The sequence below is a fragment of the Mustela erminea genome, chromosome 6, assembly GCF_009829155.1.
Source record: "Mustela erminea isolate mMusErm1 chromosome 6, mMusErm1.Pri, whole genome shotgun sequence".
NCBI lineage: Eukaryota > Metazoa > Chordata > Mammalia > Carnivora > Mustelidae > Mustela > Mustela erminea.
The window spans coordinates 26,957,473-26,979,947 of NC_045619.1; the positions used below are offsets into that span (position 1 = coordinate 26,957,473).

Sequence of the window (22,475 nt, forward strand, 5' to 3'; positions counted from 1 at the left end):
AGTATGTCTAAAGAAGTGGTTCAGGCATGTGGTAATAATTCCACTGGTGTTCTTTGAAAGACCTGAGTGTGGAAAATGCAGGCAAGTTCCATATCTGGGTTGCAGTGAGGTTACGTGAGTTGTCCAAGGTCAGGAAGGCAATGGAGCCCATAGGGCAGAACCTGGTCACCTGACTGGTCCTCAGCCCCCACATCCTCATTCAGTCACTACTTCCTATTTTGCAGATGAGGAAACGAGCCTAGAAAAAGCAGTCGTCTCTTTAAAGTGCACCAGCTCATATGAGAATCTGACTATAAATAGAAAGGAGGGACACCTGGTGGCTTAGCCAGTTAAGCATCCGACTCTTGGTTTCAGCTCAGGTCACGATCTCAGGGTCGTGGGATCGAGCCCAGCATTGGGCTCTACCCTCAACTGGGAGTCTGCTCAGGATTCTCTCTCTCCCTTGCCCTCTGCCCTTCCCCTGCTCTCTCTTTCTTTCTCAAGTAAATAAATCTTTTTTTTTTTTAAGATTTTATTTATCTGTTTGACAGAGATCACAAGTAGGCAGAGAGGCAGGCAGAGAGAGAGAGAGGAGGAAGCAGGCTCCCTGCTGAGCATAGAGCTCAACACAGAGGCTTTAACCCACTGAGCCACCCAGGTGCCCCCAATAAATAAATCTTTTTTTAAAAAGGTAAAAAGGGTAGAGTTGGCCTCAAGAAAAGTCAAAGTTAGTATTTATAGTGTGTTTATTATGCATGCCAGTATGATGAAACTGTCATACATACTAATTTATGTTAATCTCTAAACCATGCGTCTTTTCATGAGGAAACTAAGGAACAAGATCAAATAAATAACTTTCCTAAGATTTGAATGTGCAGAGCCAGAATTTGAACCCAGGGACTCCAGCTGCAGAATTTGTTCCCTTGAACACTGCGCTCACAGCTCAGTGATCACCTGCGTAATAAGGGAAGTTGTGAACAAAGCAACCCGACCCTGGCTGACTGGGAAAGAATCTGCTCAGACAGTATTCTGCCCCCGTGCCCCCTTGTTCCACATTTCTCCATCAGCCCATTGTTCCTTTCACGGAAGGTGTGGTTTCTTCAAACTATCCCTTTTGAATGTGGAAAATCCTCCTGAGAGGAATCAGTGATTACCAAAAACGACACTTTTGGGAGAATCATTTGTCAGGTTACCATGATCACAATGATCAAGAAATAGTTTCGCTCCCCAAAGGGAGGAGAGGGGGGAGTCATGGGAGGTGAGTGGAGGGGACGGATGATTCCGGGACGGGGGAGGGCTAAGAGGCACACAGGAGACGAGGCCCCCATAGGATGAGCCCAGCGTGCCCCAGGGGGCCACCAGGTGTTGTGAAAGCCCTGCTGGTGGCCAGCGCTTGGCACGGCGCCTGGCACATAGCAGGTGCTCACCGGCTTTGTGGAGTGAATGGAAGCCTGGAAGGAAACAGAAGCCGAGCAGGGAGGCAGGCACGAGGACAGTGATTGCAGGTGAGAGGGCATCAGACCAGCAGCCGACCTACTTTCCAAGGGCTCCAGGTGAGCGGAGGAGGAGAGCACAGCGCCAAATTTCCCATCACCAGACAAAGGAGCTGTGAGCACACCATTCAGCGGTGCTCCCGCGGTAAGTAGGACGCCTGACTTGGGGGGAACCCCGTTTCCTTGTCGTCACGCCCTAGTTCCACCTTCTGGCCTAGACTCCCTCAGATGAAAAGCCCTCACCCGCCCTCCCTGTAGGGTGCTGTGCGGCAGGCCAGGGCCCTCTGGAGACCAGAGCCAGCCTCCCTGGTGCCCCTGCCAGAGGTGGCCGTTTTCTCTACCTCGCTGGCAGCTGCTGACCACTGAGCCACTCCGCGCAAAGAACTAGGGCAAAGAACTGCCGAAACCACGACCAAGTTGGGAGCCTGAAAATTCCTCCGGAGGCTGGGAGGAGAAACCTGGACGGGCCCGATGGTGCATTGCATAAGCCGTGTGTTCGCAGCGCCCCGCTGATGCGCGGGGCCCGGTGCCTCCCGAATTGCGCAACGCTGACGCAGAGAGGCCCTCCCTAAGTGTTGCAACATGACTCCACATCTTTATCAAAAATGTGAAGCATCCACCCAGCACATACTTAGAAAACACTAAAGCTCTTCTCCACCAGGTGGTTAAGGCTGCTTGATCCGGCTGACAGGAGAGAAGCCGCGCAGGGGGCAGGACTTACTGTAGCTCTTGGCCCACGGAGCTGAACACTCAGTACCTTGTGCCCCACTAGCCTTGGGCAGCGGCGGCCTCTGATAAAATGTCCTATTTTTTTTGTTTGTTTGTTTTTCCTGGCAGCGTCATTTTGGGTTATAAAGGGCTCATTATTTCAATCCCATAGATCCATTCTTGCCGCTATTACATTCTCTTCTTGCTTTCTGAAATAAGCGAGAGATTGGTAAAATCATCACTGACGTGCCCTGTTTGTTCTGACCTTGAGCAGAGGCCGAATTTCCACATGGCTCATGCTGTCTACACTCACTGCCCCCTGGGAGAGATCGGCTGGAAAGGACTCCCCCAAAGCAGGGGATCTAATTATATTTACACTAACGCACCCGCTGCCGTTAAATGCCAGCAAGTGGCCTGGACTTTCGCTCGCTCCAGTCCTGCAACCTTTACAGAGGACTATTGGGCAATCGTCAGAGGTTATAAAGTTGGAACGGCATTCCCCTTGGATAGGTCGTTTTCCCCTACAGGACAGCTTAGAGGCAAATTTTATGAAGTATCAAGTAGCTGACTGAAAGCAGTATAAATAACGAAGGAGCATATGATAAAACCCAGAGCGGAACGCGCTCACGACAGGCGGAATGTGTCCGGGGAGCGGGGAACGCGCTTACTGTTATCAGCACCTGCGTGGAGCCGTGCGCCCAGACACCGTCCAGGAAAGGCACTGAACCATGGACATGGTTATTAACAGTCAATCTTAGAAAAATTATTCTATCCTTACTTTTGGCCACACAGTGGCCACACAGTGAACCCTGGGAGGGAACCTGCAGAGAGGCTGGCTGTGTTTAAGGGTCATTTGCCAGTAGAGACTGATCTTTATAATGTAAACATCCTGAATTTGTCCAGGTCAGAGCCAGGGAACAAGCTTGCAAGCATGGTTTATAGTGGAGACAAACTGTGAGCGGTCACCATTGGGCAAAAGGAACCCCCAAATTAGAATTTTTCAGGGGAAACATGGAAAGAGTTTTAATTCGGGGTTGTTTTCTTTCATTGTTCCCTATCTTCCTTTTAGGAGGCATCACGGTATAAACCCTGTTTTAATGAGACTGCTCAGGCCACAGCTGATTGGGTTATGAGAGGCCGTTGAGCTCTCCAAAGTGTTTCGTAAACCAGCTGCTTTGTTAGACCTGTCCCCACTGGCTAGAGCTGTTGACATTCTATAAGATAATCTTGTGTTCTTACAAGAGTGGGAGGAAGTTCTGGGAAGGAATGGTGTTAAGTTTGATGTAGAATGGAATTTAGTGAACATTTCCACTCAGAGACAACAAATTTCAAAGGCATCCCTAGTCCTGTCTGAGTGCAGCTTCCAGGATCCCTTATAAGGGAAGACTTGGGCTTCATTAGGATCTAAATCGCTGAACTACTTTGAAGGGTGTCAGTATTGTGAGTGTCAGACTTCTTTGAAGACAACAGCTCCCTGAATATATCAATTCTTATATATGTTTATTAAAAATCACACTTTGTGGGGCGCCTGGCTGGTTTAGTCAGAAAAGTGTGGGACGCTTGATCTTGGGGTTGTGAGTTCAAGCCTCACATTGGGTGTAGCGATTACTAAAAAAAAAAAAAAATTAAGAAGTAAAAATTAAAAATCATACTTTGTGTCCAAAACTGAGATCAGAAGAGCTGGATGTTTTCAGAGGCCAGAGTGACCATGAGGTGTTGAAGTCAAGAAATGCTTCGGGGCGCCTGGGTGGCTCAGTGGGTTAAAGCCTCTGCCTTCGGCTCAGGTCATGATCCCAGCGTCCTGGGATCGAGCCCCACATCAGGCTCTGGGCTCTGCGGGGAGCCTGCTTCCCCCTCTCTCTCTGCCTGCCTCTCCGCCTACTTGTGATCTCTGTCTGTCAAATAAATAAATAAAATCTTTAAAAAAAAAAAAAAAGAAAAGAAATGCTTCACGGAGGGTGTGGAGCATGGATATCCTTTCCTCAGACTCACCTTCACTCCTGCAAAGACTGTTAGCTCCCTACATTATATTTATTTTCTATTTCTTCTTAATGAACAGACTCTAATGTGGCAATGTGTCTGGTTAAAAGACTACACTTCCCAGCCTTCCTTGCAGCGGGGATGGCCAATGATCTAAGGAGCTCTTGGTAGATGGACAGGGTTGCCCAATAAAATGCAGGATGCCTGGGTTAAATTTGAATTCCAGATAAACAAAGAATAATTTTTAATATAAGTATATTCACATAATGTATAGCAATTTTATTGGCCAAATCTGGCAACTCTGTGGGTGGATACTCCTTTTGTCTTTTTCCTCCGTTCTCTTCTTTCCTGGGACATGGATGGCATGGCTGAGATTTCAGCTGCCGTGTTGGATCATGAGGTTAAGGATGGCAAAAAGAAAAATAGAACTTGGGTCTCTAAAGCTCCGATACCTTCAGACTTTCTTTATATGTGAGAATAAACCACTGATTTGCTTTAGCCCCTCCTAGTTCCTGTTGTTTGCATCCAATTGCTATTCCTAACTGACACAGTCAAAATAAAGAGGGTGCTTTCAATTGGGGTATTTAGTGAAGTCTGTTTACCGTATCACCTTAGCTTTTGCCTTTAATGTAACATGAACCACTCTACTTTTACTTACTGTATTTTTTAAAAAAATATTTTATTTATTTCTTTGACAAAGAGAGAATAGGCAGAAGGAGCAGCAGAGGGAGAGAGAGAAGCAGGTCCCCTGCTGAGCAGGGAGCCCAATGCGGGGCTCGTTCCTAGGACCCTAGGATCATGACCAGAGCCAAAGGCAGGAGCTTAACCTGCTGAGCCTCCCAGGCACCCTTTACTTACTATATCTTTTAAGGACCCTAAGAGGGATGGATGATGTTCCCTCTACCCTTTGAAATAACAGTCTGTAGCGTGAGTTTTTACAGTGTGTTATTGCCTGACTTTTTTCAAACAGCATTTAGGTATTTTGAGTAATTGCTTTAGATGAGTAATAATAATAGTATTTCTAACATGGAGCAGTTCCTATCTGCACAGAGGCTGGGCCTGAAAAGTCAAGTCCTGGGAAATGGTGCTGCAAAACTGGAGAACCATCCTCCCAAACATTAAAAGTCATAATTCCATTTTGGTAGTTCACTTCAAGAAAGTTTTCTTTTGTAGTAAGTCTTCATTAGTCCTCTGTTGACAGCTTCCCTTTTGTGCTGACAGATTAGCCAGGGATCATCATGGGCACAGGGGAAGCTAGTTTGCCAAGCTCCATCAGTAATTCAGAAATGATGTAAAAACCGCCCGCCTTCAGCTTTGTGAGCCACTGGGAGGCATTTTGGAAAATGGAGGGGGTCACAGAATTGGCCTCTTTGAATGGAACCTTAAGCTACCTGCCTTAGTCCAGGTGATCACGCAGGGAAAAAGAACTTCCCTGGGCTGTGAACTGTATAAATACTTGCCCTCCATTTTCCAGTGGAGTCTTTCGAAGGTTAGGTCGTAAATAGTAAATAATCAACCAAGATTTCTCAGATTGGCTGCATTTACCTTTCCCTGAAAAAAAATTTTTCCCCATGAAGATGAAGCGACTTTGGAATGAGAGCAGAATTTCCTTTTAGGCGTCCCAGCTTCAAACATTCAGAGAACAAGATCAGGCCTGGCCTGGCTGGCAGAGACTGCCTGGGGCAGACAGCTAGACTGGCCGAGTGGGAGAGGCGAGGTGAGTTAGAATTTAACCGAAGGGAGGGGACAAAAACTCCCATTCGCTTTCTACGTTCCCCTCTAGGCCTCTCAGCAAGTCCATCAGCAAGAAAGTGAGGAGAGGAGTCTTGTTCCTTGTCCATCACGGCCAGAAAGGCGGGTTGGAGGGGGGACAGGGGGGGCAGGGGGGGCAGGGGGAGCTGGATGCAGGGCTCTATCCCAGGACTCTGGGATTATGACCTAAGCTGAAGGCAGAGGCTTTAACCCACTGAGCCACCCAGGCACCCCCAAATTCGGAGCTTTTAAAAAGCTAGGTCCAGATAGTTTGACTTTTATTCTCATTCACAGCTTCTCTCCTCTCTCCAGGCTTTCCTGGGCTCAGGCTCCTCCAGCATGTGGGGCAGGGATAGGGGAGGTAGGGGGGGGCCTGGCACGACTGAACTGCCCACCCACATCTGTGGTTCTCTCACCACTGCTGGTGTGTGTCTTGGGCTAACACTGCCGGCATGTTGGTCCCCCTGTGTGGTCAGGAGCCCAAGGGCTGTTGGCACATTGTGGGATCTGGGAGGCCCGTGTGGGGCTCCTGGCTGACCTAGCCCTGGGGGACGTAGTCTAGGCCCACAGCTCCTACCATGGTTGTTGCCCGCCCTGCTCTGCTTGTTAGACCATGACTCTGTTTCTCCAGCATCTAGAGACTTGTTTCCATGCTTGTGCATAATTTCACTGGTATTTGAACCATGTTCCAAGAATGCGATTTTTACCCTATAGCTGCTGAGAGCTCCCTTAGTTGTCTACTCCTGGCTGAGACAGAGTATAATTAAATAATGGCATGAGGGGGCTACATTGTCTTCTTGATTTAATCCCAGTGATTTGCGTGTCTTTTCATTACTTCAGATTCAAAGTCCTTTATTAAAAATAAGGTAGCTCATATAGTAACCAGTTTATTTATATATATATATATATAATTTTTCTGTCGTATTTATTATTGATTTTTCCATATTATTATTAATATAATTAATGTATGTTAACATGTTATTTGAAACTTATATTTCCATTAGAGAAAATTGTTTAACACATTTTTTTTTTTTTTTTTTAAAGATTTTATTTATTTGACAGAGAGAGATCACAGATAGGTAGAGAGGCTGGCAGAGAGAGAGAGAGAGGGAAGCAGGCTCCCTGCTGAGCAGAGAGCCTGATATGGGACTCGATCCCAGGACTCTGAGATCATGACCTGAGCCGAAGGCAGCGGCTTAACCCACTGAGCCACCCAGGCGCCCCTGTTTAACACATTTTAAGTAAAAAATGTTTTATTGGCTATTTGTTATATATATCTATTATATATTATATACAATATGTATTTTATATTTATATATAATAAATATATTTGATTTAAATATTTATATGTTAATAAAGTCATTTTCACTTAAAACTTATTAAAGGAAAGAGCTCTTGCTGTGACAGAAGACTCTAGTTGCCCATCTCACTGTGTCTCTATTTTATTTATTTATTTATTTATTTATTTTTAAAAGATTTTATTTATTTATAGGCAGAGAGGCAGGCAGAGAGAGAGGAGAAAACAGGTTCCCTGCGGAGCAGAGAGCCCAATGTGGGGCTCGATGTGGGGCTCGATCCCAGGACCCTGGGATCATGACCCGAGCTGAAGGCAGAGGCTTTAACCCACTGAGCCACCCAGGCGCCCCTGTGTCTCTATTTTAAAAAGAAATATTTAAACATCTGGAACAATGATGGATCCCTTCCCTAAATAATCTAGTGCTTTAATTTTTTTTTTTAAATTACTATATAACTTATGTAAAGTACACAAATTTTAAGTGTTCAGCTTAATGGAATTCTATATCCATGTACTGTTAAGTATGTACATTTGAAATATTTTCTGTTGTACACACAGCTATCCCTTTCTTATGTTGATTTTCATTTCTACCCTTCAACTCTCTGATTAAAAAAAAAAAAAAAAAAAAAAAAAAAAGCGCCCTGAGGAGCAAAAGGTGAGACTAAAGAGAAGAAGAGAATGAATATTGATGGGATGCAACCAACCCTGTGGTGGCCGTCCTTGCTTGGCTCCTCACACAGATGACCCAGTTTAATACTTAGACAAATGCAGTGGGGTCCATCATGTTATCCCTTTTTAAAGATGAGGAAATTGGGCTTCAGAGTGGCTTAGTAATTTTTCTGTGGTCTTAATAGTTAGATAGAATTTGAAACTAGATCTTTGGTACCAAAAATTTATTTGTTCTTTTAGACAGTTACCAAGAAGCCATGATATCCTTATCTCTTAACTTGAGCTTCCCCAAAAGCTGAAACAGATATTTGATTTGAAAAGTGATCCCAAAGACGAGTAGGGAACAAGGGACGTGTGACAGGGAGGGAGGGAAAACCAATACAAGGATGTGTTATTGGTTTGACCACTGTTGTAGAAAACTTCTGTTCTATATCCCTGGAATCATCTCAGGAGCCTTATGAATTGCGTCTCAAAAATGCCTGCCTGGGGGCACCTGTTGGCTAAACGTCAGACTGTTGGTTTCAGCTCAAGCCCCGCATCAGGCTTGGCACTCAGCAGGAGCCTGCTTGGGATTCTCCATCCCTCTCCCTCTGCCCCTCCCACTCGTGCTCTCTCTCTGTCTCTGTCTCTCTCTCTCTCTCTAAAATAAATAAATAAATCTTTAAAAATAATGCCTGCCTGGAAGACGTAAGAGGAAAGTACCTCTTCATTTGCTTCGGTTATCTATTGGTCAAAGGTGGTCCCACTGGCATCCTGACTTCTAGGTTGGAATGTGTTAGTGTTAAGAGGGTTTCCCTAAGTATAATGCACCTTGCATAAAAGAATGCCTGGGAAGGGCTGCAAAAGGCATGTGGGGGGGGCCCAGGGAAGACACAATCAGATTACATCCATGGACAAAGACCATATGGAACTTGGTGCCCTAGCAGGGCCTGCAGGGGGAGAGAGGCCTGAGAGGTTGTTAAGTGATGTGTGACAGGTAGCCAATGCACATACCCAGAATGTTTTGATAGTGTACACTGAGATTGGGAAACAGTTTTCTCCTAACATGCCTCTCTTCTCCTTGCAGAGATTTCAGCCTAAACCCAGGCCTATTCTTCTGCTGGAGTTCATGTCCAGGCACGTTTAGAAAATTAATGGAGCAGATCTGATTGAGTCTGTTTCTATGCACCAATATGCAAGAGTTCTTTGCTCTTTTCCTGAAGGAAAAGGGAAGAGATTTTTTTTTGTGTGTGTAAGGCCCTTGAAAGAGATGTGACAGAGATGGAAGGAACTGGGTGGTAGCTGTCCCACAACAGGGTCTGAACTCTATGGCAAAAGGGCTCAGGCCTGAAGGGCAGGGTGTGATTTAGGAGGGATTCAATCTGTTGGTACCCAGTAGAACAAAATCTTTAAAGGGCCCTGTGACAGAGTGCGATAATGAAGTAGGGGAGTAGGACATTCTTTCCACTTCTGATGGCTCCACTGGGAAGTTTAAATGTTTATAAGGCAGTAAACACCGTTTGGGTGCTTCCAAGAATGCTGTTCCATGTGCCCCAATTGCTCCATATATTTAGGGACTGAGGAACTTCTTTAGGGATGTTAGTAGCTGTCATAATTGGGGTGGGACTCAGAATCTGAACCAGCCTCCAGAGATAGCACAGGGGTGGTCCAGCCAGTGGGCAACAGGAAAAAGGTGTGACAAGTTAGCTGAGTTCGGTATCCGGCTGCAGACAGCTCTCGTACAGGTAGGTAGCTATTGAATGAAAGAGTGGAGACTAGTCATGATCCTTAGTAAGGGGATTATACCAGGAGAGAATAAAGTAATATCCTAGGCCCAGAGGAAATGGTACATAGAGCAGGAATCCAAGATATAGCTCAGGAAGGCATGGGGAGGAGTCAAATAGAGTCTCAAAGGGATGTAATTATAAGGCTGGGGCTAAATTCAGTTACTGACAATAGCAAGCCTTGAGACTGGCTGGCCTGAGGCTGACTAAGCCCGAGGCTCCATTTAGTTCCTCTTCCTGGAGTTTGTCTGGAAGCCTGGAGGGAGGTAAAGAGGCTGTTTACCAGTTAAAGAGGCAAGTGGACGCCAGGGCAGTGAGTCAAGCAGGTCTTCACCGTTGAATTATCAATAGGCTCTGTGTGTCTGAATCCCAACAAGGAAGCAAGGCCCAAATGGTCAAAGCCTATTTGTAACAGGCCTTAGAAGACTATGTTGTTTTTGCCCATCTAGTACTTTTCTGTTCTGCCAACAGAACTACTTTTTAATGGAGAGCCCTCAGACCCGCAACTATCAGAGAAGTGAGTGTGTGACCTCAGCTCAGTCAGTCAGCACACTTCATTCCCTTGACTTGGGGAAAGGCAGGAAACCTAGAAGGGCCCATCAGATTCCTCCTTGTGATCTGACATTGAGGAGCTTATAGAACTCTCTTCTGTCTTGAAATCACAAGCTGCAAAGATGTTGTAGACTTGGGATGCCTGGGTGGCTCAGTCGGTTAAGTGTCTAACTCTTGATTTCAGCTTATGTCTTGTTTTCAGGATCTCAGGGTTGTGAGTTCAAGTCCCACATTGGGCTCTGAGCTGGGTGTGGAGTCTACTTTAAAAAAAAAAAAAAAAGGTGTTGTACACTAGAGTTGTTTTCCGTCAGTTTTCCTTGATGTATGGGGAAAGTCATCTGCATTAAGGGAGGATGAATCCAACATTAAGAGAGAATTAGGAAGGAAGAGAGATGAGAGATGGTCTTAAAGACATTCCTTGGGCCTTGAATCCAGCAATGCCTGAAGCAGAAGCCATCCATGCTCTTTCATGGGCCAGTAAGTTCTCTTTTACATAAGCCAGTTTTAAGCCAATTTCAGCTGGGGTTCTGCCATTTGCCAGGTAAGGAAATCAGACACTTGTTTGTTTATTGCTTTAGAGGAGCACGTCTGTTGCTTCCATCCTTAGTTATCTTGCAATGATAGTTTGGACTGAAAATACTTGCTCAATTCTGGCCTCCATTGTTCTTCATGAGAACACACTGACCACTTGGACAAGCACAGAGCCGGTGTTCCCTGCCTGGCAAAATCTTGGTGATGTCAAACCTATGCCATTGTCCAGCTTTGCTTTTGACATTTACTTGGTCTTTGGAGCTCGTTCCTTCCTCTTTCCCTGGGGTCTTCTCTGACTGTGGGTAGAATCATCAGTAGATTTCCACTTTGAATCTTCCTTTTTGGCAATGAGTTTCAAACCTATAACTCAGATCTAACTTTTCTCCTAAGACCAGAAATGTGTTTCAATTCCTATTTGTGCGTTCGGTGATCAACTCATGCTCGACAAGTCTGAAACAGAGCTCAGCGGTGTCCTGTTACCACAGATGATAACCACCATTTTACCAGTCTTCTCCCCCTGACAATCCTCAAATTACTGGAGCTACTCTTCTTTCTCTTGTCATCCACATGTACTGCATCATGGTGCCTGATCTCTTCCCATCACAATGTCTGCATGTGCCAGGAGCTATAGGAGGTGCTCATGGGATGAGTTTGCATTCTACTAGAGGAACAACTCAAGACAGAAAGTGCTAAATGCCACAACAGCAGGGGCAGAGAGAAAGGATTAAGGGGGCTTGATAGAAGTCATGCCTGCCATTAGGCATCAGGAAAGTCACAGAAAAATTTCCATAGTCCATGAAGGGAGAAGGGCATCAGGGAAAAAGGGAGCCAGGGGAGCAACTGACTGAAGTGCTCTTGGGTTGGCAGCTTCAGTTCACTAGGGCATCAAAAAGCCAATTCCAGCCCTGTTTTGCCTTGTTTTCACATACTGTGGAATTAGAAAACGGAAACACCAGTTTTCCCAGCTTCCCTTGCAGCTATGCATTACCAATTTCCAGCCAAAGAGAGTAAAGAGAGTGTAAGCTGGTGGATGTCAAAGGAAAACATTTAAACATTAAAACATTTAAACAGTGGGCTGGGTGTGCTTGCATGCTCACCTTGGGCTTCTGGTCTTTTCTTCTTCCTACTTAGGCATGCACACAATTCCCTGTGGGCATACCAGCCATCCTGGCACCTTTAGGCCCCACTCCCCCCCCACCCACAAGAATGAGGATATGTTTTGAGGATGACAGAGGAGAAAGATCCCGGTTCCTTGATAACATCCCCTGGTTCCAGGGACGCCCCAGACTGCTTTCCTTCGCATGCCTTGCGTGTGGGGAAAAAAATCCCTGTTTGAGTAAAACCCACTGGTAGTCAGATTTTCTATTGCTTGCCACTGAATGAAGTGCTAAGCTGTATAAATCCATGTGTTAGAAATACTGAATGCCATTCTGGGAAAACTGAAGTTTATTCGTAAGCAAGAAAGATGCAGAAACCTCTTTACATAGAAATTAGGGGGATGCCATTTGCTGTTCACTGTCCATGACCTTCAAAGGTTTGTTAGTGTCCCTCTAGTCATGGAAGCTTCTGCCTCTTGTCTTGGCTTCCTTTATCCTCAGTCCTGTTGGCAGTTATCAAGAAAGTATAGCTTAGAGGCATGTATGGTTACTGATTCTTCAGGGATTTATATGATGTGCCCCCAGTAGGCCAGGAAGGGCCTTGCAGATACTGGTCGTATTTTGTACTTTCTCTCTCTCTTGAAGTGCCCAGGTGGAGAGAAGCACACAGTGGTTCGGTGCTCAGGAACTACAGTCTTGGGTTTGAATCTTGGCTACATCATGGTATGTTTGGCAAATCTTTACCTCTCGAGGCCTCAATTTCCTTATCTAGAAAACTAAGATTGATAGTAGAACTTGCCTCACAGGGTACCTGTGAGACTCAAATGAACTATTGTCATGAATTCCTTAACATCATGTCAGCCATCATTACCTATGTCACTGATGGGGGGTACTAATGACCTCCCTGTATCCATGTGTTTTCCAATGTGACTCTTCCCATCATGAAGTGGACTCTGTTTCCCCACCCTTGAATCTGGGCTGGACTTATGGCATTCTTTGGCCAATAGAATGTTGCAGAAGATACTGTGCTAATTCTTAGTCTAGGTGTCAAGAAGACTGGCACATTTCACTCTCTCAGGACTCCCACATTTGCCATAAAGAATACACTCAGGAGGGCACCCGGGTGGCTCAGTGGGTTAAAGCATCTGCCTTCAGCTCAGGTCATGATCTTGGGGTCCTGGGATTGGGTACCACATCGGGCTTTCTGCTCAGTGGCAGCCTGCTTCCCCCTCTCTCTCTGCCTGCCTCTCTGCCTACTTGTGATCTCTCTCTGTGTGTCAAATAAATAAATAAAATCTTAAAAAAAAAAAAAAAAAGGATACACTCAGGAGAGCTTCTGGAGGATGGTAACCTCGTGGAATAGAGAGGAGTCTTCCCAGGGCAGGTTCTTCTCGACCAGCCAATCTGCTAGATGGCTACAGATGTGTGAGTGAGTCATCCAAGGTCAGGGAGCCCATACATTTATAAGCAATAGTGAATGCTAATTGTTTTAGCCAGTAAGTTTAAGGAAGATTTGTTATGCAGCAATAGCTAACTGATATAAGTTACCTAAGAGAGAGGAGGGACTTTGCATGTTTCCTCCACTGCTATATCCCCAATGCCTAGAACAGTGCATCATATCCACAGGTGCTTAATGTATGCATTGAATAAATTCCTGAAAGTGACTCTGATCATTATTATCATGTTACAGGGTCATAGTGGCTAACAAATGAGGAAATACAGGGGAAAGCATTTAGTGTTGTTTCTGGCACAGTGACTTCTCAATAAATGTTAACTATTAATGGGCTGATCAACAATGACTGGTTAATTGATTAACATACTTTTTATTAATATAAAACTAGCTGGTGAGTAATGCTGTCTAAGCCCAGTGAATGAAGCAATCCTCTGTCTTTTAGAAAACCTAACATTAACCACAACTGGGTTTTAGCTTGTAATGATAGAGAGTAGATAGATAAATGGGCAGGTCATAGATGAACTGCCCCAGGAAATCCAGAGGACAAAATTGCATAAGAACTCTTCTTGGAACCTGGAGCTTGGAGCTAAGGCATTATCCTCCTACTTTTTTTTTTTTTTAAGAGAGATTTTATTTATTTATTTATTTAATTTGAGAGCGAGAGCGAGAGGAGGTGGGAGGGAAGGAGGGAGGGGGAGCACAGAATGAGAGTGAGAGGGAGAAGCAGACTCCCTGCTGAGCAGAGAGCCCAATGTGGGACTCGATCCCAGGACCCTGAGATCATGACCTGAGCCGAAGGCAGACGCTTAACCCACTGAGCCACCCAGGAACCCCCTCCTACTCTCTCCACACCCCCCACCCCCACTTCCTCTCCTTTGCTGCTTTCCCAGCGCCAGGCCACCGTGTGTTCAGTTTCCTTTCTCCCCCCACTAGATGCTGGGAAACCTTCCTCTCTGGGGCACTGCTGGTGACCACGGGCTTAGGGGGTGAGCCTGGGAGTGGGACATGGGCATGAGGCCTGGGGTAATTCCTTTCTAACTGCCTTCTGTGGCTGATCCTGTTTGCCTTTTCATCCTCACCAAGCAGAAGGCTCACACTTTGTAATCTCTCAGTGACCTCGTTAGTTCCCAAGTTACATTTGGCCTCTAGAACGATGAACACATTGTACCTTCTCTGTGGGACTCATTATTTCCATTCTGGAGACTGTCATTTATGAAATTCTGACTTTCTTTCATTTTGTATTTACACTAGGCAAAGCTAAGAATATTGTAATTGTCTGTGATGTTTTGAAAACATTTGTCACAAACCAAAGCCAAATGCTGATTAATGTTAAGTGTTTTTGAAGAACCAAGCTTTTGGCTCATTAACTGGACTTGAATGGCATTACCCATCAGCTTCAAGTTCTGGTAATTGCTCCTCGGAGATTGGTGCTAATTTAGTAAAAATGGTGCTGACAAATTTGTGTGTTTTCCCCACGTTGAACATTATGCACACATAAAGGCTGGTGTGAATGCCAGACCCTGAGTTAGAAGACCTGGTCCCAAGGTTGCCACAGTATGACCTTGGGAACATCAGCTAACCTTACCCAGTCTCCATCTCTGAGCTCGATGAGGTGATCTTCCATATCCTTCTTCTCCAAGATTCTCTGGTGTCACTATTATGTAGTTTGGTCTTGACTTGCATAATAAGCATAGATTCATTTCAGGAAAGGCGCACACACAAGCAAAACTGACATACATAGAATATGAGCAAAGATGTCAGTTTATTTCCTTTCTTCTCTGAATCTTTTCTATATTAAGAGGGGAAGAAATGTTCCCTGTTGGGCTTGCAGGATAAGCCCTTAATCAAATGTTACATACCATCTGTTTGAGACAGTATTTGGTAAGACAAACTTAAGTAGCTATAATCACTGTGGAATCTGAAACTGTTTCCTGTTATCCTGTCTATTTTCTGAAGCAGACGGGAGGTAGTCAGGCTTCCTAAGCTGGCACAAAACAGTAATATTCCAAGGAAGAAAGACTCTTGTTTTGAGACTCATACTTTGAAAGTGCTTATTGAATTTGCCTTTCTGTTTCTCCTTAGATAGTCTCCCATTTTTTTACACTGCTTCTCCCCTCCCCCTCTGTATGAGAGCTATCTACGCCCTCAGCGTGGCTCACTGTCTTCCTCTCTGTTCCATTTCTTGGCCCAAGCCTCGGGGATTTTGGCATACATGTTGGTAATTCTTTCCTTGGTCTTAGAAGAAGACCAGACCCAGAGATGTCAACGTTGGCTCAAGGTCGTGTTGCTGGTTCATGCCAGAGGATGATATATTGTCATGAGGATTAGTTTAGACAATATATATTAAGTGCCTCATGTAGTATGGGCCCACCAGGTGCTCCCCAACAGGTGTTAGAATCACGGAAATACAGAGCTTAGTCTGGCTGCCGGTCCTGCTGTCTATAACTATTAGTTCTGGTAATTTATTTCTCTCATTTAAAGACTATGAAAATCATTTCAAAAGGCTGCCCTACTTTTCCTTTGAACATCAGACACATTTTCTCAAAGGTCCCCTTTCTCTTTCTACTGGCTGGGTAACATATTTTTTTTTTTTGATTGGTTGGGGTCATTCTCCTGAGCCATCAGCCATTTCACAGGTTGGAGACATGGTGACAGCCAAGCAAATGGTGGAAATCATCTTGAGTTCACCACTGGTCCAGGGCCAGGGGATTGGGTTACTGGGATATGGGCACCCCCATATATCCAATGCCTTTCAGAATATTAAGTGTCCTGTAAACATAGCTCCTTCCTTGGTGCCCTATGAGTGTCGCCACCTGTCAGAAAGCAGTGCCCCAGGCTGTTTACTTGATGTGGAGACAAGACACCGCATCTTCTGGACCTTTCAACTTCTTAAGTTCTGATCCTGGACAGCAGTGATGCTATAATATTTCTGATTACCAAAGGTTGCTGATGGAAGAATGTGGGATTGTTTACAAGGGTTTGGGGTCTGAATGTACAGATTGCCAAGAGGATGGAGCCTGATGGTCTGGTCTTTGGTGCAACGTCTGCTGTGTGTACGGGGAGAACTAACCTCTATGCTAGTGTCTGCTCCAAAAACAAACTTAGAAGATGGATGCTAGGCAGACATCACTACCCCTCACTCCAAAGATGAGAACACTGAAGTCAAGGGTCAGGCCCAAGGTCACCCTACAATGTCTTACTGGAGGCAGAAATGGAATCTGAGTCTCAACTTGGGAGCTAGCTCTCAGTGCTGTTGCAGCATGCCAGGGCCAAAGTCCCGTGGGGAGGCCTTTCACCCTGAGAGCCAAGATCTGGGTTTAGGTTACACCTTTCTGTTCTTTAACTTGGCCTTCCACTGCTGGGTCAGAGCAGCTCTTTGCTCTGACCAGTTGAGTTTTTTTTTCTTAGACTGAAGAGACTCAGCATGCTTCCCCGTCCCCTCCCTCTAGTAGGAAAGGGAGGGGCCTAAGACCAACATGTGGGTCACACTCCACTCAAGACTATGAGAGTAGGGAATTGGAGTCTTTATCTTTTAACCTTGTCAAACAGACCTGGTCTTTAATGCATGATTTGTAATAATGGAGGTGATTCAGACAACCATTCCCTGTCAGGGGCCCTGCTGGGGAGGCAGCAAGAGGCTAGGACCGAAACTTTGAAGGCACAGTGTACTGACTTGAATCCCGACTCCTTTGTTTTCTGGTTGACCTTAGGCAAGCACCTTAACCTCTCTGTAGCTCAACTTTCTGGTATGTAAACCGGGTAAGAAGAATTCCTTAGGATGACATCATTTTTGCAAAGTCCCTGTTACATAAAGAATATTCAGGAAATATTGGCTTCATCACTCCTTCTCACCCCACACACATGTTAAAAACAGCAGTCATATTTTGAAGATCACATTAAAAGAATAAATGTTATGCCTAGGAAGCTAAGTGACTCAATAGCTAGCAAAAATTAGGTCTTTGAGGTTAGTAGCTTTGCCACAAACCAAATACAGATTTCCTGTTAATGGCCTTTAAATATATTAATGAGAGACTGTTTGTGCTGCTTGAATGGAAGGAAGCACAGTACCATATTTTGTGCCCCTGGTGTCCTTGAGGAAGTGTTGAGACAAATGCATCCCCATAGGGTATGTATTGTGAATGGATGGAACTATATTCTTCTTACACTGCTACGGTATTTGATCCAAAGATCGGGGGGTAGGGGAAAACCTCTTTATATGAAAACTTGATGTATGCCACATCCTGCAGTTTTAATTAGTGATAACTTAAAGTGACGGGCAGCTTTTTACACAAGAGTTGTACGATAAAGGATGAAGCAGTTTAAAAATAATTAACCACAGGATAGATTTTTACTCATAAATGTAATCAGTTTAAAATTATAACTGCCAATACTTTTTTAAAATTTTGAGATCATTGCCATTCACTGCATTTCTCTTTGTTTTCCTCCCCAAATCAAAAAGCAGATCTGTTCTCTGCACTTTATGGGCCACTATATAAATTGATTTAAAATCTCTCTATTTGTAGTACACTTAGGTTGGCGGTGGGAAGAGGAGCAGATACAAAGCTATGTGGCATAGTCTGGCCCTCAGTTTACACCCTGGTCAATCTTCATATGGGTAATATCCCAAATAAAGCCAGCCAGACTATCCAAAAGAAAGTAGGCTACTCTCTCTCTGTTTCCATCTGTCTGAATGAGAAGCCAGCTAATGTTCAACCTAAAATTGAATTCCAGACTATTGGAAATAACTAGTTTTTTCCCTCCTGAAAGTCAGAAATCAGAGTGTTAATCAGTATTATTTTTAGAGTTGTATATTAAGAAAAAGTAGTTTAAATTCTAAATCATTATATCTACATATGTATATCTCAAGTAGAAAACCGAGTGAATTTTCACATCTTTATCTACTGGAAAAGTAGGGTTACCCTTGTGGGCTATGACATTTCCTAGTTCTCATCGGTGTACTAGTAGGTGCAATGCCCTTCTAGTTTTGGATGTGGAAGGTGATCGTATACCCATCAACTGTGTTAATGGGTATGTTAAACACCACTGAGGGATCTACAGGTAACAGGTATTCCTTCCAGCCATGCTTCCCAGCTATGTTAATAAAATATTTCATAAAATAGGAAAAGGATATTCCTAATGCACTAGCAACAGAGCATGAATGCCAAACTGTACTTCATTTATTTATTGACTTATTCACTCATTCAGCCAAGATGTAGGCTATACTCACTGTATTCCCAGCCCTATACTTCATGCTGAACTTCGGAGATAGATGTGATAGATGAACAGGTTAAGCAAGAGTCTTTGCCCTGTGTTTCATAGATTTTCAGTGGGTCTGAGGTTAAATTTTAGGGGATCAAGAAATCCCTTGAAATTAAATCAATCATTGGTCTAAATTCCTGTAGATAAATTTTTCTGAGAAAAGGACCTGTATCTTTCATGAGATTATCAAAAGGATCAAGATCCCAAAAGGTTAAGGATCTACTGGCCCAGAAGGGAAGAAAACCCAACTCTGGCTTGAAAGACAGCCATTGGCTTTATAACCCTGGTCAGAGCTCAGGTGGGAGGTCTCCCCATGGTCCCTACTCCAGTGCTTCACCATCAGTGTCTCCACTTCTGAGTCTCTCTCTTCTTGTTCCTAAGTTACTCTTTCCTTGTATCTTCACTTTGAATTCCTGATAAGGGCTATTTGATCCACTCTGTAAACCCCCATCATTTCTGATGGGGCATGGCCTTCTTGCCAGAACATTTCAAAGGTTTTTGGCCGCCCATTGACTGCTTTTGGGACAAGCACCCATTCAGCTCTCATCAGTTATGCCAGGTTGAGGGGAGGTGTCACTGGAAACAGATCATGGCCACTGGTCTAGAAGGCCGTCTAGGAATCCTCCTGGGAGAGACTGTTGATGAGCATGTTTCCTGAGAAGTTAGATGCTGGTGTGACAGTCCCTGTTCTCCAGTATGGATGGATGGATTTAGGGAGATAAATTGGACCAATCTGCCCACTAATTTGCCAGATCCCTCTTGGAATAGGTTAGTCAGATGACTGGTTGTATTTAGGAACCATTGTTTGGCCATGGGATACAAGAAAGTTAATTGTCCCATGGGTAATTAGAACCAAAAACTATGGCCTTATTAGTCTTAGCTCAACCCAACTAACTAGTAATAGTGACTGTGAGAAGCACAGACACGAGCACAAAGTGTCTTTAATTCTGGTCCACCATAAATTCTTACTTGTCGCAAGTCAGGTACCAGGGATGTAAAGACAAGTAAGACTTACAACCTGTCCTTGACGAGATCACACAGAAATAGAAGTTATATTGTTTGATATAAAGATGTGAATTGAAATGGCAATTGGCTGGGAGCCAAGAGGCCTGAATTCTGGTGCTGGCTCTGCCATACATTGGTTTTGTAAGCTTGGCTCCATTATTTGGAGGCTCCAAACCATATTTATTTTAAAATGGAGAAAATAAAACTCACTCTGCTTGGCTCTATGGTTGTCATAGGGACTAAATAAGATAATACATGTGAAAATACTTTATTTTAAATTGCTAAGGCAAAACAAGGCTTTAAAAAATTATTGCTTTAGTTTTGGGTATTATTGGCAGAACCAAACCATTCATTACTGGCGCCATGCTTGTTCCTATCATTAAATACATTCTTTGTCCTCTCAAGGTCTTTGCGAATAGGTTTAAAAGAAATCTGATCACGTTGGAAACATGTGTATTTTAGTGGTGTGCATTTGGTTTCAAAGAACATCTGATAAAGGCTTTAAAAGTTTAAAAGTACAAACTGAATATTAAAAGCACCAGTTAAAAGTTAATGAAGCAGGGCCTATCAGGTAAGAGAACTTATTTACTAAGGGTGAGATAGTGCCTCTGTCTTTTGTAAGAATTTTCTAGCTCTCAGAATTATGCTAGAAATTTCCAAACAGATTGACTGGTATAGTGCCTACAACCTTCTTAAAGCTATACAAGACTTTCAACAAGGGGCACACAAAGTTTCAGATTGTTTATGACTTTAAGTGATTTATTGATGCCAAGTAAAGTAAATGAACAAGAGTTCCTTTTCTGATTTTAGTCTGGCAGGATGAGTTTGTGAGTTTGGTCATTCATACACCAAAGAAACAAGGACTTCCTTTTGAGGTCTTTTGATTCTCTGCATGTCTTTCATACTGTCTGGGCCATTGAAGGCTTAAACTGTTTACGTTCTTGAGTATTACTGACCTGTCTGTCTCCAGGCTCCCCAGTAGGAGTATAAGATCCTTGGGGACTGGAACTGTATTATATTGCTAAAAGTATGTATACTACTATAATGAATATCACATTGAGAAAGTATCACATTGAGAGTATCACATTGAAAAAGCCATATTGAGGCAGAACACTACACAGGTGATAGTTTCCCATTTGGGGCCCTTTCTGAGTTCCAGAATCTTGTTGGAAATAGGTATGGTTTGCTGGATCTGGTATCTGTAGGTAGCACTTAAAATGGTTCCTGAACTTCGGGGTTGATGAAGCCAACAAAAGGGTGTGTTGAAAATGATTAAGTCTGCCCATTGAAGTGAGGATCACACATAGTTTACTAATCATATTTGGAAGCAAGGAACCAAAAAATACCCATAGTGATGTTTCCTCCCAGTTACCCTTAACTACGAAACTGGCAGGGACATCTGGCAGTTAAACGTCTGCCTTTGGCTCAGGTCTCGGTCCCAGGGTCCCGGGATTGAGCCCAGCATCAGGCTTCTTGCTCAGTGGGGGAGCCTGCTTCTCCCTCTGCCTGCAGCTCTCCCTGCTTGTGCTCTCTCTGCGCACCACCCCCCCAACAAATAAATAAATAAAATCTTAAAAAGAAAGAAAGAAAGAAAAAAAGAAAAAAAGAAACTGGCAGAAATGTTCAACCAACATTGTGGTTAAAAAAGTTGGGCTCTGCAGTCAAGCAGGCTTGAGTTTGAAGTTTAGCTCCACCACTAATTAGCTGTGACCTTGGTCAGTTTACTTAATTCTTCTAAGGCTGCTTTGCTGCTAGTAAAACGGGGATGATAATAATATGTCCTTGATAGGGGTTGTTGGGAAGATTATGAAGTGATACAGGCTAAAGTACTCAGCAGAGTGCCCGGCACCGTGAGATGTGCTCAAGGTCTGGTAACCATTCCCATTAGCTAAGGGATCAGCCTTCGCCCTGCTCTAGGCTGCCACCCATGGAATGGGCCCCTAATTGTCCTTATCTCCAGGGTTTGTGCTGGGTGTTCCGCTCTCGCTGCTTGCTTTATTAGTCACTATGGATTGTACTTCTGGGAATGGCTGCGTAGTGGAGGTTCCTGTCTCTATCCTGAGAGTCAGGCCTGTGTCAGTCATTAGGATATACGCAGGGTCAACCTGAGTGTTCAAGTCATAGGGATTGGAGGAGGGTGTAAGCCCCTGTAGGCCAAAAGGACTCACTTTCCCCCAGGAATGTGAAGTGAAAACAGATTTCCTGTCATCTCAGGGCTCATGACGCATAGCGCCATTAAACAGCCCAGCAGCAGAGGCTCTGGACATTCTAGTTTAATCACTTTATGCCCAAAGCCATATGGCAGAAGGCAGCTTAACTCTGGTTATTGGAACTGCTCTATTAAATGACTGCCTTTTAATTTAACAACCATTAGCAGTACATAGATGCTGAATTCAAGTATGGGCTGAAGGGTGAGGTGAAATCTGGAATGCTCTTTGAAACTCTTTCCTTTGGAGATTAGCCTCCGCTTCGATTGACGTCTTAGTGCGCTTTTTGGCATGAAGGATCATGGACTTCATAAAAACCGTGGTTTCTTATTGGGCTGGAGTACTAGTGCTGCAGCTAGATATCAGAATCCCACCGGGGGCCCTGAGGTTTATCCCTGACCTGGCTAGTTTGGCCAGGGAGAATGTTAAGAGAGAGAATGTGAATCATTCCAGGTAAGCTGATAATAGGTTGCTACAGCTCTACTGTGGGAAAAGCCTAATTCTTGGGAATATGGTTATCTTACCTACAGCTGCTGAACTAGAGGAAAATGGAACTCTCTTTCTATGAACTGATTGCCTGTTCTTTGCTGAGGTTCCAGACTTCTCCTGGCCTTCCCTCAGCTCTCTTTCCCAGCACTTGGCACACTGAGGACTTCTAGATTCAGGTCAAGGAATCATAGTTACATCTTGTCCACTAGGTTAGTGTTACACATGTGTCAGCTCCTCAGAACCC

The 22,475-nt window shown here is 44.3% G+C and overlaps 1 long non-coding RNA gene across 1 annotated transcript in view; it reads left to right on the forward strand.

Annotated features, from left to right (window-relative positions):
• Nucleotides 1–22,475, forward strand: part of LOC116593017 — a 225,731-nt gene that overhangs the window by 139,113 nt on the left and 64,143 nt on the right. The gene's annotated exons all lie outside the window — the stretch shown is intronic.